The sequence below is a fragment of the Natator depressus genome, chromosome 14 (genome assembly GCF_965152275.1).
Source record: "Natator depressus isolate rNatDep1 chromosome 14, rNatDep2.hap1, whole genome shotgun sequence".
In the NCBI taxonomy this organism is placed as follows: domain Eukaryota; kingdom Metazoa; phylum Chordata; order Testudines; family Cheloniidae; genus Natator; species Natator depressus.
In genome coordinates this window covers 4,639,818-4,658,706 of record NC_134247.1, presented here as the reverse complement: position 1 = coordinate 4,658,706, position 18,889 = coordinate 4,639,818, and the positions used below count along the sequence as shown (strand labels likewise).

General features: G+C 45.3%; 1 long non-coding RNA gene across 1 annotated transcript in view; it reads right to left on the bottom strand.

The window, feature by feature from the left end:
• LOC141998630 (uncharacterized) overlaps nucleotides 1-18,889 on the bottom strand; it is a 630,544-nt gene that overhangs the window by 302,008 nt on the left and 309,647 nt on the right. Inside the window, exons 5-8 of the long non-coding RNA XR_012641872.1 lie at nucleotides 11,078-11,201; nucleotides 9,211-9,376; nucleotides 8,669-8,719; nucleotides 6,434-6,566 (exon numbers count right to left, since the gene is read on the bottom strand). This is a non-coding gene — a long non-coding RNA (uncharacterized LOC141998630). The remainder of the gene's footprint in view (nucleotides 1-6,433; nucleotides 6,567-8,668; nucleotides 8,720-9,210; nucleotides 9,377-11,077; nucleotides 11,202-18,889) is intronic.

Here is an 18,889-nt window from a genome sequence, read left to right as displayed (position 1 = left end):
CTGAGGGCCACTGCTCTTTACATCCAAAGGGCTGCTGCATTAAAAGGCTCTGCAGTTAGCATGAAGAGAAGAGAGCGCAAGCGTCAACAGGTCCTCCTGTCATTCTGATACTGCCAATGCAATTCCACACTGTGCTCCTATAGCATGCATTGCCATATACTCTGTGCTGGCTCTAGTCCCTAACGTTAATGTTATTACCCAGCGGTTCTCAAACGGGGGTCCACAAGCGTACTCCAGGGGGTCTGCAATTCATGTCCAGGGCTGCCGGCCCTGCTGATTCACTCCTCCCCCTCCCTCCCAGCGCCTTCTGCACACCGCTGAACAGCTGTTCCGCGGTGTGCAGGAGGCACTGGGAGAGAGGAGGAGGAGCAAGGACAGGTGGAGGAGGTGGAAAGAGGTGAGGAAGAGGAGGGTCAGGGATGGAGCGGGGAAGGGAAGAGGTGAGGCAGGGGTGGGGCCTTGGGGGAAGGGGTGGAGGGGGGGCAGCTTCTGGGGCTGAGCGGGAAGTTGAGCACCCCCAGGGAAAATTAGAAGCTGGCTTGGGGGGGGTCCGTGAAAAAATTTAAATCAAAATGGGGGTCCTTGGGTTGCTAAAGTTTGAGAACAGCTGTCATAACCATTTCTTTAACAGCCTGGGTGATTTTCTTTGTATTCACTGTTCATCCATCTCCTAAACTGGGGATGGAATACACCCCCATCCACATCCCCAGCAAAGTTAGACAATGCAAGATCTTCTCTACCACTTAGGGCCCAATCCAGCTCCTGCTGACATCTATAGCCAAACTCAGACCTACAGTGATTTACCAGCTGAGGATCTGGCCAAGCCTATTGACTTCCAAGAGCACTAGATCAGGGCCCTGAAGTGGGGCCTACGCAGGTCAGGAGCAAGGGTCCATTTAATCTTCAGATCACGGACACTCATTAAAAATTCCAGCCAGGGCAGGTCTATATTGCACAGTGATTTCCACATCCCAAAGGGGCAGCGGGCTGTGTATCCTAGCTGGGGCACACATTGCCTTAGTCTTTTGCACAGCCTCCTTGGTCTGAACATGCAGGAATGTGAGTGGTGATTCCCACCCTCCAGAGCAGGTGGATGTCCCAGCTCCTGCCCCTGACTCTGCTCCGAACTATCACCACTCTGTTCCTTTTTCCTCCCGTCACCTCTCCCACCCAACACACACCTGGGAGTTTTGCACTTGACGCTGAAGCAGCCATTATAAGTCACAGGTGACTGAGAGATCAGATATCAGATTAGATGGGCCGTTGCTCTGCTGAACTGGGGTGATTCAGATGTGGCTGTACAACATGGGATGACAAAAAGCAGAAGCAGCATTTATTTTGGGAAGGAAATGAATGTGATTTGTTACTTTCAATTAGACACATTTCCTCTTTCTTTTGACACATGATGTGTCCTCTCTGGCTTCTTAGAAAATTAGTAGAAAGGCATTTTTGACCCCTTACATCTCCTCACTCTGCAAGAAATGTGACCTAATTAGAGACACTTGTTTGACCTGCATCATCTAATGATATTTTTCCTCTCACTTGCCTTCCCTTTATCTGCAGGACATGAAGGTCAAGATTCCCAAAAGTATCTAAGTGACTTAAGGGCACAAGTTCTATTAACTTTCATTGTGATTTATGCTCCTACGTCATGCAGGCACTTTGGAAATGCTCACCTGCAGTGCATCTACAAGGGTTAGTTGAACTAAATGGCTGTTTTCCTGATTTCTCCTTGATATGTTTTGTTTTCTTCCCTGTTGGGTCAATGCGTTCAAGACCAAGAGGCAGCAAGAACCTGTCTGCAGAAGGGATTGTTTTGCTGCAAACGTTTGTTTTAAACCTTTGCAATGATCATAGATATTGCACTTCACTAGAAACGCCCTTCTAGGGCCTGATCCAAAAGCCTGTTGAAGTCAATAGAAAGACTCTCATTAACTCCAATTGCCTTTGGATCAGCCCCCAAATATCCAATTCCACAGCACATTAGCCTCTCTGATGATGACCCATTCAGGGAAACAGAAAGGCAGAACATTTAAAACTAGTAAAAGGTGTCCCACTTCATCACAAAAGGAAAAACATTTTAAAAAAAACCACAACAAACAAATTAGGCTGTGGAACTCATTGCCACAAGCTATGAGATCTTTAGCTGAGGCTCAGACCTTAGCAGGATTTATAGGAACAAAAAGAACATCCAGAATTATGAAAATAAGCACTTTTAAAAGGTGAGACTTTTGAACAGAATATAAGGCCTCTTACTCCAGAGCACAAGCCAACCTCTAGCCAATATGAGTAAGGAAGAAACTTTCTCTGTGGGAGGATATTTCACACAGGATAAAAATCACTGTCAGAGACTGGATGCTGGACTAGATATAGAATAGAGCAGTTTTCCTCTGCTAGTGTTTCTGTGGCTACCAGATAGTGTCCTAAAGAAGTTATCATGCAATTTATTTTCTTCTCCACTCCCTGTTTTTCTTCTGGTGTTTTAATTGTATTGTCGTTATCAGCAAAAGAATCATCTAGGTCAGGAATATGAATTTATGGACCTAACTGGTGGGAAGAAAATCCTGAAATAATTACATTGCAAGGCTGCTTAGAAGCTGCTTTACACTGAATAATATTCTTCCTCCTACATAAATTTATAGGATTTTTAACTCTTCCCTTTTTATAGGTGGGTTTCTGAAATCTATTTTATTAGGGGAAAAAGATTTGAGTGTGTTAGGCAAAGTGCCAGTAGCCATGGCAACCTAGGATTTTTCCATCTTCATTACAAGCTCAAGTAAAACCTTCATATAAAATCTAAATGAAAGGGTACATTATAAGTCAATTTTCAAATGTTTGCCTGGAAGTAAAAATTTGGACTGCATCCTTTTTTTCCTGCAGAACATTCTGGTTCTACACAGAACACATTTTTAAAGTGAGATTTTTGTTTTATTTATTTTTGCCTTCACGTTTTATTCAGTTTTCTCATGCAGAGTGTGTTGTCTAGTTGTTAGACCAAGGTAACTGGACTCCTGGATTCTAGTCACAGCTCTGACCCGCTGTCTGACCTGGGCAAGCTATTTAATCTCTACACATCTTTGTTCACTTGTCTGTACAATAATGATGACAATAAGTTATATATCTCACAGGGGTGTTGCAATGATCAACTAATTAGCAAACTACTTTGAGATCTTCCAGTTAAAGGAGTTATAAGTCTGCTAAGAGCCGCTGGTCTCTTGATTATATTTTCTCCTTAGTCTAAAAATCATACCAAAAGGCAAAGGAAATGTGTGGGTTAGAGAACAGTGTGAAGTGTCTGTTTTCTTTTCAAATAATTGATTATCTGAGAGCCTGAAGAGGAAAAACAAGGCTGTTTGTTTGGTTAAGAAACTCATGCAATGTTCCCCTAATACAGAGTCATCACACATACAAATGTTTAGGTGCCATTTAAATGGATTCATTCCAACATTGTTTCATCTGAAAGTGCTTCCGGTCAAGAGAGGAGACAAATCTGTAGCAGCCTTCATTTCCAGCCACATGGGCTGGACAACAGGAATCATTTCAAGGAGCCCCTGCTCAGCCATCCATCTCTGGGATATGCTGCTCAGTAGCTCCCGGGAGTTTGAACCAGGATGCGGCATCTCACCTCAGATCTCTGGCTGACCCTCCCTGCCTGTTCAAGGCATTCAGAACCACAGGTTTAGGGCTGTGTTTTATCCTCTAATGCAGCTTCCCCAGGGAAAGGCACAGGGTCTCTGTACGCTCAGTGCTCCCAAATGAAATCACAACCAAGCTCAGGGCTGCAGATCCAAACACGCATAGACATAAAGTCTCAGACACACCTCAAGGCAGGAACCTTGCCCATAAAGCACTCTGTATTTATAGTTTCTGAAGCCCCATGGGTGTGCAAACACGGAGGATGAAACGTGCGAATGGGACTTTCTAACTTGTGCGCATAAATCCTGTTTGCACATACAAAACGGTGGGCTGATTTTCCAAACATAGCCCTTCATCTGGAAACAGATCGGCTCCATCCCATTAGTTGGAGCATAACAGATAAAGCAATGATATACTGGTATGCCAGATTGGAACCTCACAGCAATGGTGCGAGCACCTAGAGGCATTGTGGGCCAGAAACAGGCAATTCCTCCTGGAGTTCCCTGGGAATCGTTGTCAGGCAGGGACCGGGCACAATCTGGCCTTTATGCTTTTCTTTGCAGTAAATTTCATCCTTCCTGGTGTTCATGGAAAATATTTTCCAGCTCCGCCATTAGGATGAAAGGAAACCCCACTCCTGTTGTATCTGATTTCCCTTCTGCCCTGTTACGGTTAAAGCTACAACCTGCTGCCTTCTAATATTGTACATTTCGGGGGGGAGACGGATTAAAAATGGCAGGGGGTTCTTTCTTTTTTTTGATACATCCTTCCTTCCGCCCCTCGCAATCAATTAGTGGGCAAAGACTTCCGAAAAGCTCTTTCCTCCCTAACCTTTCACAGACTGTAGCGATAATGACTCTGGAGAGCTTGAGCTGGGCCTTTGCGTGGGGTTTGTTACCCTCCTAGGGCAGCGTCAGGCGACCTCCATCACTTCCTCCTCTTCCTGTCCTACTCCTGCAGCTCAGATAGTCTCAGGAAAGAGGAGGGGGCTGCTGGAGGAAGGGATAATGTTCTCAAATTGGCTTGATGCCACCAGATAATGTTTCCTCTCTGGTGTCGTTTCTGCAGTCAGAGGTAAGAGTATGGCTGTAGAGATTATATAGGCGCACTCTTTTTCCCGTTAATAAATAATAATTATGCATACCTGGAGTCAAGGTAGGGGGGAGAGCTCGCTGTTTTTAATTTACATTCTCTTTGTCCGTCTGTCGAGTCAAACCACTTCTCGGAACCCAACCTCCCTACTGCTGCAGCTCCATCCCCCCCCAAAACACACAGCTTATAATTATGGCGTTACTTATTTTGCCAGCATTCCATGATTTTCCTTTATGCCCCTCAGCTTTCTCAGAGAGATAGATATAGGTCTGTATGAATAGGCATGGGATCCCATTGTACACTGTTGCTTGGCACCTGGTCCCTGTTTCGCAGCCAGTTTGTTTGTGACAGCTGTATCATGGGTAGGTGATGCTTCAGTCTAAAGTGTTTCTGTTTTGTGGTGCGTGCCTCTTGGGTGTGTGCATGAGAGAGAGAAAGGATCCAGTTCTGGGAAGGATTTCTAATACTTCTTAGAAGCAGGCACGGCACGGGCAGGATTTGTGCTGCACAATGCTGCCAATCGACCCCAATCCTGGCGGGCATCATCTCCTGCTCCTCCAGCCCTGGGACGCCCACAAAGCTCTGCTCAAGCACCTCAACCACTTCCCACTCTCACAGTCCTATGGCTGACACACACACACACACACACACACGCACACCTCTGCCAAAGCACCTGAGCCTGGATCTGCAACAACCCCTGCTATTCCAGGTCTGGAGTAGCTCCTGCACAAACCTTGTCACTGGTGCCATTCCAGTGGTTTACTGACGCACACCAGTGTCTACTAGGAAGTGACCTCCACGCTCATTTTCACTTGTGACCTCCAGGAAGTACTGATGGACTCCCCATTCGCCTTCCCACTACGCCGAAGTTCTGCTATTTTAACTGCGCACACAGCTCTCCTGGCGTATCTGCATCTCACATACAGATCTGTGAGAAAAGGAAGCGAACCTATAAATAGCAGTTCAAGCCATTCTGTGGCTGCTGTGCGCAATTCGGCATCTCAGTTGGCAGGGATTCAATTAAACCCATTTTTTTATTTCTCTTCGTGGCAGGGTTCACACCCTGGGAGTTTTGGTTTGAGCTTTAGGTTCAGACTAAGCCCCCTCCCCCAAAAGAAATCCTTCAATGCAGAATTCAACATAAACTTCCACTTTTTGTCCTCATTTCAGGAGAAAGATGGAGGGGATTTGGCCCTGGGGTCATTGAAAATTCAGCCCCAGTTCAGTAGCAACCCTGACCCAGACCTTCAAAGGTATTTCAGTGCATAACTACCATCAATGGGAGTTAATAGGGCTCCATGTGTCTCGTAGGATCAGGCCTATATCTCTGTCTCCATTTCTGGGTTTGGGTGTTTGGTGTGTGTCTGTCTGCTGTGTGTCCGGTCAGAGGAGATCTGGATAGGACTCAGACTTTTGATTAACTATTTGGAAACCAAGTCTTGCTCCTCTCTCGCTCTATGTTTAAGCCAACTCCAGGACTTCCATTCCAATAAACCATTCCCCCTTTGGACAATGTGTCTCCTTGTTAATTTCTCTTTGGTAGCTGTGACAACGTTTCAAACACAAGAGGCAAAATGGCCTAATCCATGAGAATACTGATTTCTGCCTTTCCCTCCTCCTTTAGAAAGCTACAAAAATTTGCAAAATTCCAAGTTTTGGTTCAGCAAAAGTCACGCACTCTGTCTTAGCTGTGTTTACGTCTCACCTTTATTTTAGCCTCATCCATCATTCTGATTCCAGAGATTTCATCCTATCAACATAATCGAGAGGCCAAAATTCTCAGTCCTAGCTGGGCATTAATAAATACAAGACGAATCCATCCAGAGGCTTAATTCTGCCTGAGATAGAGATAAGGGCTGTTAGTTATTAGATCTTCTTATTAAACCTTAACTTGGGATAGACAGTCCTTCACTAAATAGTCTAAGTTTCCAGACCCTTTTTCCTTTTCAAAAACCCATGAAATCTCATCTCTGACCACTAGAAGGAGACGGGAAAGTCAAAAGACAAGCGGAGGACACAATTCCCACTCCCCCCTTCACCTAAAATCTAATAAAGATGATTAAATTACATGTCTTTTCCTCCCATTGAAATAACCGCACACTGCTCAAATATTAGGACTCAGGAAATAAAGCACGACAACTTCCCTCATGAAACCTTAGAAGGCAGAGCAGGGGGCAAGGGCTACAGGCCTGCAAGACTGGGCTGGTCTAATTAAGAAATCACCCTGCTGAGCAGAACCTAATCTAAATAAAATAGAAAAAGGAACCTAGTTCAAACCTCTGCCTCCCTCCCTTCCTTCCCTCCCCCCCTCCCCCCCCTGCCCCAGCATGTCTGCCCCAGCACACCTCACCCCCATCCAAAACCCATCCAAGTCACAGTGCGTTTTTCTCCTCTGGAGTTTCTTGGAGGGTAAGATTGGCTCACACAGAGCTCTGTGTGTGCTTAGGGTGGCCAATTTCCAAAGGAAAAATACACCAGCCATGTATGGCAGAAGACTGCTGTTTCTTTATTGGCGATTTTTTAAAATGCTACTTGGCCTGCTGTTTGCTAAGAAAAATGCTGGTGTCTCAATTGTTGCTAGGTAGGGCTGGTTGAAACGGTTTTGGGTAGAAAATCAGGGGTTTCCGTTAAATGGCATTTTTTGCTAAGTGTCCTCTTCCCACTGAAAATTTTGATTCTTTGTAAAAAAAAAAACAACAAAAAAAACTCTTTTTAAAAAAATTTTTAGACTGAATACCAAAATATTTCTTCCAGACCCTGAAACATATTGATGCAACTATCCTACCCAGGTGTCTCCTGAGACTTGTAGTCTGGTGTCCTCATGCTCCCAGTCCCCTCTATGGACCAGAGTCCCCAGCTGGACTACATGCAGTGTAGTTGTAGCTGGGTTGGTCCCAGGATATTAGAGAGACAAGGTGGGGGAGGTCTCAGGATACGAGAGAGACAATATCTTTTATTGGACCAACTTTTGTTGGTGAGAGAGAGAAGCTTTCGAGCCACAGAAGTTGGTCCAGTAAGAGATATTACCTCACCCACATTGTCTCTCTACATCTCCCATGATTCATCATGGCCAGAGACTCCTATAATGCAAGTGCCTCCCCTCACTATGGTACACCGTGGGAAATGTAGTCCTTCCGGGGGCCCAGACTATAAAGAGAATGGGAGCATGAAGCACCCATTTGAGGCCAACTACAACTCCCATGAGGCACTGTGGCAGTATTCAAATTGAAACATTTTGGTTTTCAACTGACATATTTAGATTCCCATTTTCTGACCACCTCGGACGATTGACAAATTACCTATATATAGGCACGAGAAGCCAATGTTTTCAAAAGTGACAAGTGATTTTAGGTGCCCAATTTGAACTTCTGTAAAGGGGCCTGATATTTACCAGGAACATGCTGAGCCCCTTCTGAAAATCAGACACATTTAAAGGGTCTCAGACTGGGCACTCAAAGTCGCCGGTTACTTTTATAAAGCTTGGCCCAAAGCAACGTGGAAAGTCCATGGGAGATGGATTTGAGCCTTCCTTCCCCACCACCACCACATGAAAAAAAATAAATTTAAACATTTAAGGGTTGAGAGTTGTTATTTTCTGCTTTTTCATTATATTAGAAGAATCAGGAAGGTCAAGGACAGCCGTCCCTGTTTGTGTTGGAGAACTCATGGGAGGTCTCAGATGTAGACTGAGGTATCGCAAACCCTTAAGTGAAGTGGTGGTGGCGGCATCACATCTTTATCAGATACTTTCCTCCAGCTGTTTTCAAGGTGTTTGAGTTAAGTGGCTGTTAATAAAATGGGGCAAGAATATGTGAGCACTGGACTGACTTGGGCTACGCCTGATCCTACAGTTACTCCCAGGCCAAAGACCCTGATACTGTGACGTGTATGTATAACTCTAGGTATATATATACCCCGTTGTGTTTTTTAAAAAACTTACTTAGATGGTTAAGAAGGAAATTGTTGCAATTTGAGGGAAACATGGCCGGACCTGAAATGCAGAGCAAACAACATATATTTTTACTTATTAATAATTCCTGACAGATTATTTTTAAAGGGGATTTTGCCTTCAGTGGAGCTAGGCCAATTAACACCGGCTGAGGACCAGGCTGACGGCTGGGTGTCCTTTACAGACATAATTAGAGACGTGACAAGACCAAAATCCTAACATCCCCGAGAAGTTTGCATCCACATCCATACACTACAGTTTTGGCCCACGTCAGTGGGTAACACAGGAGTCAGGATGAGAGACAAATCTATAATCCAGAAAACTCCTTTTCTCCTTCCCAGCCACAATCTGCTAAAAGCTAATCCTAGTAATCTATAGGACATTGCCAAGTTCCTAAAGATTCCTTGCCACTGATGTGGCCCAAAGGGACCAGCCTCACTCTTGTTATCTCTCTTTATTAATAATTATTAGTTATTATGATTACCTAATTAGGTTGTCATTCAAAGAATATAACAGACTCCCAGGTTACTCACAGAAGAGAGAGCTTCAGAAGGGCAGACGTGTCCACAAGATTGGGATGTCAGCACGAGTTCATTACTCTGCCTGTGTCAGACATTACATCTGTGATCATGATGAAACAGAAGCAGACAAAATCTCAGGGGAATGGGAATGTCACAAGCAGCATTTCCAGGTTGAAGCCTAAAAGAGAGGTCATAATAACTTCAGAACCAAACATTCAGAGCCTGGGGCTCTCACTGGACTGATTTTCATACTGTGGGACTCTGCTGTCACAGATTATATTAAGTGGAGAAAAAGGCAAAGAATCTAATTTGACTGATAGGATCACCTGAAATAAGAAGATGAACAAAGCCCACCTCATCACACCCCACCCTGGCCTCTAGACACACACACACATACCACTTGCTCTCCCAAATACCCTTTGTAACCTTATACTTGCTCCTAAAATCCCCAAACAGCAGTGTAGCACACTCCCAGACACTTCCAGACTTACTGCCATTTCATTTTCTTCTTAAACAGTAAAACCGTTTCACTATAACTTGGCTAAAGCATTAACACTCTGGTTTCAGTTTCTTTTATGATAGCCTAGGGCAACTGCCAATTAGGGTCCCCCAGCCACCCTGCCCCCTCAGTAGCAACTCCCTGAACTGTCTTATAGTGCTACCCAGACACATAACTCTCCTGTTCTCTGATGAAAAAATATAAAATAATAATAAACACACCGTAGAAAAGATTATTGGAGTTATTTGCCAACAGAAAATGGCTACAAGCCAATCTCTCTTCTCAAATCCACTCTCCTCGCCCAGCATCACCACCCTTCCCCAAGCCGTTTCAACCACCATCGTTTCTTAAAGTGAAGTACACATGATTTTGCTCATTACAGGAACTGTCATAATACAGTTGTTTCAGGCTACCATGTCTGCTCTTAAATGTGAGACAAAGAGGAAAGTTAAGTGACTTGCCCAGTTACTTGCCCTGTTAAGATTGAACAGCAAGCCTGTTGCATAGACAGGAATAGAACCTGGGTATTTTGTCTCTGAGTGCTGTGCTTTAACCACTAGACAATGCTTGCATATATGGGCATTTTAACCCCTTTGTTTCTCATATGGTGGCATATATTCCCCACCATTATAAATTGACTTCATATGGCTCTGTGGACAACACAAAGCTCTACTACTCATTTACATAGTAACTAATACACTTCTAAGGAAGAAAAAAGAGATGGGAAAGACTAGAAGAAAAGCTAAAAAGAAAAGACTAAAACTGGTGAAACAAAAACAAAGTGGTGGTGTGGACGGCTCTTGAAATTTGTTGCCACTTGAAGACTTACATGGTTCAATAGACTCACTCAGAAACACATACATGCTCACAAATATGTACATCAAACCACTAGAATAAACAGACAGATTCCATCTATGAACACCACAAACATTAGAATAGATCACTACATGAATGCTACAGAGAGAGAGAGAGAGAGAGAGAGAGAATGTTTATTCCCTCATATGCATATATATCTGTAAACGTACACACACACACACATATATATACATGTTGTGCGTTATTCACACAGATAATACTTTGCTCAGCTCTTTCATGAACTTACTGAATCTTAGCCAGGCTTATGGATATGAGTCAAAATGTTAAGAGAAAATGGAGAGGGGGGGAAAAAGACCACTAAGGACATGAAAGCATAAGGTAATAACCCGGGAAACACTCAGCCTAATAAACATCTCTCAGCCACGGCCTATTTTGACTCAATTCACCGAAGCTGTGCTTAAACACAGCGTTTAGCCAATCGCATCGGGCATGGATGTGCAGGGAAAAAGGTGGATCCTGGGTCCTTTGTTGCTAAGAGCACTCGAGGCTAATTATTCTCCTTACCTTCCAGTTCTTTAAGCCTTCTTGACATCAGCAGATGTCCTGATTTGATTCCTATTTCACTGATCCTGAAGCAAGTTGATGGGTGGGGAGGGCAATGGGAAGAGGATCTTGATAGTTTGACACTCTAGATCCAGGCCGGGAAGAGAAGAAAGGAATTTATTATTACACATTTTAAACGTGGAGCCACTCCAAATTTTCATAACAGTTATTTTCATCCTCTTCAATAAATTGTAGCTTGGTACCTGGACGTCATCTGCAAATGAGCAGCAATGTAATCTCTCTGGAATAGCAGGATACCATCACATGGACCATTTTCTCTTTCTTTCAAAGCCAGACTCAGCTGAAGCCATTTGACTGCAGCTGCTGAATTCAGAACCAGCATCACCATCAACAGAGAGAGCCAGACATGTGTTGCAGCTAGGTGCATAGACAGCAATTGCACGTTTTCCACTGGGCAGCTTCTTAACTAGCTCATGGAGCCTACATGGCTTAAGATATTTAGGACAAGGACGCGCTGTCAAAATCCCAGCTCCCAATAAAGCGCCAGCTTTACCACCCCACCCTACCCCATTGCTCTGTCCGACATCACGTTTACAGTGTGTTTTCCAGTCTGGAAAACACAAAGCTCCACTAACACTCCAGAGCCAGAGGTACCACCGAGCCAAAAGGGGGGGACCAGGTCCCCAGCCAGCCTCCAATGCGGCAAGCAGCGACAACCGATCGGTGAGCAGGTCTGGTTGCTGCTGCCAGCAATGAAATGAGGCTGTAGTGTCCACCAATCTTATCTTTTATAGGCTTTGTTTATTAGCTGGGTGCCCCTATTTCATAAGGCAGCGTTAGCTAGACTGTGATGAAGATGATGACTATTAGCAGGAGGCCAAGGACACCTTTTCTTAAGCCTCATTCATAGTGGCAGACATGGTAAAACAGCCTAGCAATTGTTCTCTCAAATGTCACCTTTCTGTGTAGGCCACTGTGCAGACAAAACCCTGCTCTCGGTGGGGCTTTTTTCCTTCCCTCCCCCCCTTTAAAAAAAATAACCGTACTATCCTTTAACTATCGCCAAAGAAATTCAACCCACCAGGGACGTTTTTCTTCTTTTAGGCCTCCCCGCCCCCCATCCTTTATTTTTTCCCCTCCCTTCTTCACGTCGCTTGAACAATCTGGCTCTGTTCTGGGCACATTCTTGTGGCCTATTCTTTAGGTTGCTCGTGCAGGGTTCATTCTGAGTGGACGGTGGGGGTGGGGGGAACAATACAAGGTCTGCATTCAGGTAAGGAAGGGCAGGAAGGTGAATCTAATGTCGTGGGGGATTGTTGTGCCATCAGCTTAATACCTGAGCTGGGGAAACAAAGAACCTTTAGAGAACTTGCTTCTAGGCTGTGACCCTCCCCCTCTTTCTCCCCCCCCACCCCCACCCCTGAAGGAACTCAAAAGATAACAAGGACTGAAAGAAATGGCACCAATATAATTAAAGCTATCCAAGCAATTTCTGGGGGTATTAGATATGATGACAGAGAACCAAGCCATTAATAGTATTCCTGGTATTATTAACATCCACCAGCATGAAGGGACAGGTGTCTTTTTAAAACTCTTCATCAAAATTATTCCTCTTAGGAGTGACTCAAAGCAGGGCTGATGCTCCCAGACCAGGTAGAGCACACAGTCATTCCTAGAATGATCCAATGATCCTGTATATATATATATATATATATATATATATATATATATATATATATATATATACACACACACATATAGTCAGCAGGGTGTTTAGTGACTGCAGAACTGGGATATTTTGCAGTTCACATAGGTGGCAAATCAGGGGCCTAGTGACGGGAAAGCGTTTGACCTTGATGAGTTTGATCAATAGAGTTTGACCAAGACTCAGCTAGAAAGAGGCTGAAAGTCGCTGCTGTCTGACAGCTGTTTGATGGATTGTGGGACATGATTTGATGAGGAGGAACTCAGTCCAGTTCTCAGCGTGCAGGTATCTATCATTTAAGCCAGCTCATTTGCTGGTAGAGTCAGCAGAGAGGGATTGAATGGACCTTGGAGATAGTGTCCATCTAGCAAGCCTAGAGATGGTCTCTTGCTAGAATAATTTTGAGGCAGACTAGTAGGGCAGCTGGGCCTATTTCAGTGGCCTCCTCATCTCATCATTACATCCAGATGGCCCTAGACTACATTGGTGGATATAGCAGTAGGACGCTTTGTCAACACATCATAGCTAACGTGAAGTGCCCCTGGTGTGAGAATGGGAGAGGAACACGAGCCAAGAATACAATAAAGAATGGAAATACATACAGGAGTTCAGTTCTAAAAAAGGCTGGATACTTACATTAACAATAACATTTGCAGTTATACAGGTTAAAATGAAGATAATTAAATTTCATGCTCCAGGGCACAAATTGATTCCCACAAGGGTCAGGAAGGTATTTCCCCATAAGTACAGCATTGCTCAACTGGCTAGGTAGTTTATAAGGGAAGAGGAAGGATCACTTTCCTGTGAAATATGAGGTACTGGCCTCTGCCAGTCACAAAACGTAGGACTGGCTAGATCATCGCTCTGCTTGCAGATGGTAAACAAACACCCAGAGGCTGATCCAAAACCCATTGAAATCACTGGGTATTGAGATCAGTAGGGATTGCAATCTCTGCACAATGTGTATGGTAGTGTCTGTAGGCTCCCTTATGCTCTAGCCCTGGGTATCCAAAGCTGTGACATGCAATGTGGACTTTGAATGAAAAACATTAAAAAACATTAACTTCTCTGGGAGTTTTCTCCCCCCATGGTATCATGTCAGTCTGAAGTGATCCAAGCCAGGGCAGGATGGCTTTGGAACAAGGCTAAAGGGGTGTGAGAGATTAACTACCTGGCCTATCTTTTTGTTCAAGTGAAAGGACTTCAAACTCCCAGCTAATGAAGTCCAGAATCAAGCCATTCATCTCTTTATTAATCAGTCTCTTCATCAGTCCAATTTAATTTCAGACCAATACATTTCAAACTAGCAGCATAGCTCTGTTCTAGGTGGCAATCCCCACTACCTTCCTCAGTATTCTGTAATGAAGAGATCCCACTGGATCCTATACTATTATAACAGGCTAGACTCAAAAGCCTTATATCTTCCTCACTATCTGAGCACTGCCTGTGTCCCTGGCTCAAACCGTCTTTCCTGTGTGCTGCCAGAAGCATTATAAGCTTTTTTCATAAGGCCTCACCTTAGTTATTGGGCCACTGTTTAAAGGGATACCGTCAGCTCTTTGGGAAATGTCACTTGGACACAGCATTTCTGGCCCAACTAATCTGAGCTCCTGAGCCACCTACAAGTCATCTGTGATTTTGTTTAGTGATTAAACAAATCTCAGCTACAGGCTTGAAAATGGGCTTTTGGCAAATATCTCAGTGTTCCTAGCTCTTGCAATTTTATCATAAGTCTCATGGTTGGATGTTTTTCTTAAAGCCCAAGCTGATGGAATCAGATTCTATGAGAATCTCTGCTTTGTTTAAAAAAGAAAAGAAAAAGATTTCTAGCCCTCTGGCTTGCAGAGAAAAATCTTGAAAACATGAAGCAAATGCAGCCTAAAGGCTCACACACTGGAAGGCAAATAAGAAAACTAACCCAACATATATTGTTTTTTTTAATCTCATGATTTTAAAGCAAATCTCATGATTTGGCAGGGTGTGGGGGTCGCTCGAATCATAACTTTCGAATATTTGGGTTGATGATACTCATACCAGTACATTCCCCTGCTTGGAATGTAGCAGCCTGAGCTTGTTAACCTTTCTGGCTCATCAAAGGAAGGCTCATGTTTTCTGCTTGACCCACAGGGAGTCAAGAGCTGGGGGAAATTGGGGTAGAAGATGTCGGGGAGCTAGTGTTAGCTGTAAGTAACTACCAGAGTCGGATTATGTATGAATGGTGCCCAAAGGGCGCACTGGCCCCTCTTTTATGTAGGATAGTATGAATCTAAATAACTGTTGCTTGCACAATACCGTTAATGAAAAAGGAGTTGTGAGAAATGTGAAGTGAAGTGAAATCCTACTTAGAGGTCACCAAAAATGTTTGCAAATAGTTTTCGTCACTCTTCACCCACCTCCGCTGGTACCTAAAGCCCAGTTCCAATCTGGTCCAGTTCCATAATATAATTAATAGTCAGTTCAGCTCCTGCTGTTATGCCAGAAAACTTAAGGTAATTTCTGCTCCAATTTCAGCTCTTCCAAATCAATGTTTTTCTGGACTGGAGTTCACACTGTTTGCCTTGCTCTGCACTCAGTGTATAACCTCATTAAGCAAAAGCATAAAGTCTGTTATTTATTTATTCCACATGATAAAACCAGGATATTACTCACAGTGATAACATGGGTTAATTTTCAGTGAAGTCTCTTTTGGCAGCAGGTGGCAAACTTTTAATAAATACAATGAATAACACTCCTATCAGATCCAAGATAAAAGGCTGTCATATCATAAACTCATTTCGCTCTTTGGGCCAGTAACATTAGACTTCAAGGTGCTGTAATTATCTTCCATTGATTTTTATTTATTTTTTATTGTTACTCATAAAAAATGGAGCATAAAATTCAATGAGTTCAACAAGATTTGGTGTGAGCTTGGACGCTAAGGTGTAATAGGTGTCTATACAATGTAATTTAAGGGCACCACCCTGCCAGCTGACTACTATGAACATCCTACAGAGCTATTTCTGCTGGAAGAAAGGGTCTTTGCAGGAGTTCTGGCTGGGGATGTCTGTAATGGGAGCAAAGTTCACACCACACCAGCAGGACGGAACATCTGAAGTGCACTAGGAGCAGTGATAAGCTCCATTGACAACCCAGCCAGCCCTGCTTCTCTCTTAGAACAGAGGTCACGAGCCCTCATGGTGGAATCCACTTGCAATACAGGACAGGTAACTAGCCCTTCCCAAATGTTTCCTCCAGTAATAACCCTCACTCTAAGCTGTTACGGCAGAATGAAACATGGAGGCAGCAGGGCCCAGTGGCTGGATTGGGACTCACGACACCTGGGTTCTATTCCTGGCTCTGCCTTTGGGTGACATTGGGCTACTTACTTCCCCTTTCCTTGCCTCAGTTTCCCCAGCTGCCAAATGGAAATGATGACACTGACCTCCTTTGTAAAACGCTCTCTTATATGGTGGTTTTCGTCAGTAGATCTCAACAATGTGTTATTATATTATAGATATACCATATCTATCGATGAAAAGCACTATAAAAGGACTAGGTACTATATATATAACGGTCGAAGACGGGATCAGGAATTACTGTGGAGTGCTCCCCAGTTCAGCCCCTAGGCCAGATCCCCTGTTGTAGGCCAGCCCCTTTACAACACTGATCCTTCATTCACCTTGTAATCAGGGTGTAAGTCAGGGCAGCTTTTGGCCCGGCCTGTTGACGTTAACTATCTTGGGTGAGTTTTCAGTCAGGAATGAAAGGGGTGGGGTGTTTTTTTGGTCAGAGGTTCTGGCATGTGGTAACATTTCCAAAAGGCTATATTGATTTGAAGGCTTGTGCTATGGATTCATGGCAGGAGTTACACACACAGCCCTGCTAGCCGCAATCTTGTCCTCCTTCCCCCCAGAGCTAATTCTATTTTTAAAAAAACAGTGAGCATAGGGAAAGCAGCAGAGGAAAAAGTTTAAAACATGAACAAGGAAGCCCCAAAAGGTTTTGGGGGTGGGGGTCAGTGCAGAGAACCCCCTGAGGTTTCCATAAGAGAGAAACCCAAGCTGAAAATTTCAGATTTTCAGTAGGCGTTGGGTCACCTAAGAGACCACCTCTATCTCCATCCTCCACTGTCACAGCTGCAGAAGCACTGATGTGATGTCCCTCCTCCATATAACGGAGAGGGAATGACTGACAGGACGTTCTCTGGAAGGGTCCAGGCTTTGGAATACCTTCCCATACTGGTCCAAAATAGCCTGGCTTTGCCAATTTTCAGGGCATGCTCCAGGGCCCATTTGTTGCATCTGGTTTTAGTGACAGGAGACTGCTAATGTGCTGGGGTGTTTTCATTTGCATTTAGAGGTGCTACTCATTAAAAGGAGTGAAATGGTGTTTGATCTTGTCCTTTTAAATCGCTGACAGAGCCCTCAGAACCTTTGGACAGGTGCTTTTCACCTCTCTATATGAAACAAAATATATAACAACAGGTCAGCTCCAGATTCCAAACTCCCCCAGATGGGGGGTGTTTGGATCCAGCCCTCTGGTGTGGTATGCTGGGACGGTGGGGGCTATTGGCAAAATCAGGATCTGGCTTCAGATTCACAGCACTCACAAAGCATGAGAGGTGTTTGGAGCTGGAGTTTGGGTTCGAGTGCATGGTGTCAGAAGGAAGATGATCTTGTGGTTGAATCACTGGAGCAGGAGTCTAGAGATGTGACTTCAACTCCCCGCTCTACAGTAGGCTTCCTGCGTGACCTTGGCCAAGTCACCAGATATCTCTTTGTGTCTACACTGAACACTAAGCTTGTGTCAGGGAACTGTTGCTCCCTTACTAACATTCAGTGGGGTGTTTTAGTTGCTAGCTCCCAGTACTAAAAGGGGGAAGGGTCGATGGGGAATCAGGACCCTGAGACTGACAGCCCCCAGGAACAATGGGGAGAGGCCAATGCTCCAGGTCAGCCTGAATGACAGAGCGGGCAGGCTAATCAGGGAATCAGGAGGCCAGGGAGGTCCCATTCTCCGTGTGAGCTGGATTTGCCTGGGTCAGACAAGAGTGGGGCCGAGCTAAGGAGAAAGCAGGGGCCCGAGCTGAGCTGGGGAGCAGAGCGGGGCCAGATCCAGAGAGAGCAGCCCCTGTCCTCGGAGCAGAGCTGCAGCCCCAGAGCCAGAGGCACAGCTCAGGGAGAACAGACTTGCCCTGGGAGCAGAGCTGCAGCAACCAGAGCCAGAGGGGCCAGAGCAGCAGCCCAGGAAGCAGGTCAGTGCGGGGAGCAGAGTCACAGAAGCAGCCTGCAGAGCAGACCTGTCCTGGGAGCAGAGCTGCAGCAACCAGAGCCAGAGGGGCCAGAGCAGCAGCCCAGGAAGCAGGTCAGTGCTGGGAGCAGAGTCACAGAAGCAGCCGGCAGAGCAGACCTGTCCTGGGAGCAGAGCTGGAGCAACCAGAGCCAGAGGGGCCAGAGCAGCAGCCCAGGGAGCTGGAGGCAGAGCAGCAGCGGCAGTGCAGAGACCGAGTGGTGGAGCTGGGGCTGGAGCAGTCCGGAGCTGGGTGCGGTGAGCAGCTGGAGAGAGCGAGGGGGACCCTGGGCAGCGGGCCCAGCACAGGGAGACGCCTCAGCCAAGAGGCTCTGCAGGCCAGGCTTGGATCATAACCCCGACAGGGCGGGGGCGGCACTGGGAAGAAGGGTCCTACCACTGAGAGCGTGTGGCCACCACCAGAGCGAGTGTCCAACCCACAGCATCCCTGCTGCACAGCCAGGGCCTGAGAAGGGGCCTGGGACTTACAAGGAGCAGACTGTGAACTGCCCGGACATTCCAGAGACACTGTTTGTGATGTTCCCTGCCACCGAGCGGGCTGATATGTTTCCTTTAACCTTTCCCATTTTTCCTTATTCTTTTTAAAATTAATTGTTGATTAAATAACTTGCATTTGCTTTAACTTGTACGTAATGGTCAGTGGGTCAGAGAAGTGCCCAGTGCCCGGAGTGGAGACACCCAGCCCCTATCCTAGGTGACCGCAGCAGGGTTGGGGGTCGAGCCCCCCAGGAATCCTGGACCCAGCCTTGTTGGGGTTGCGAGGACTCTGCCAGACAGGAGAGGGGAAGGGGAGTCCTCAAGGGCAGGGAGGCCACTGG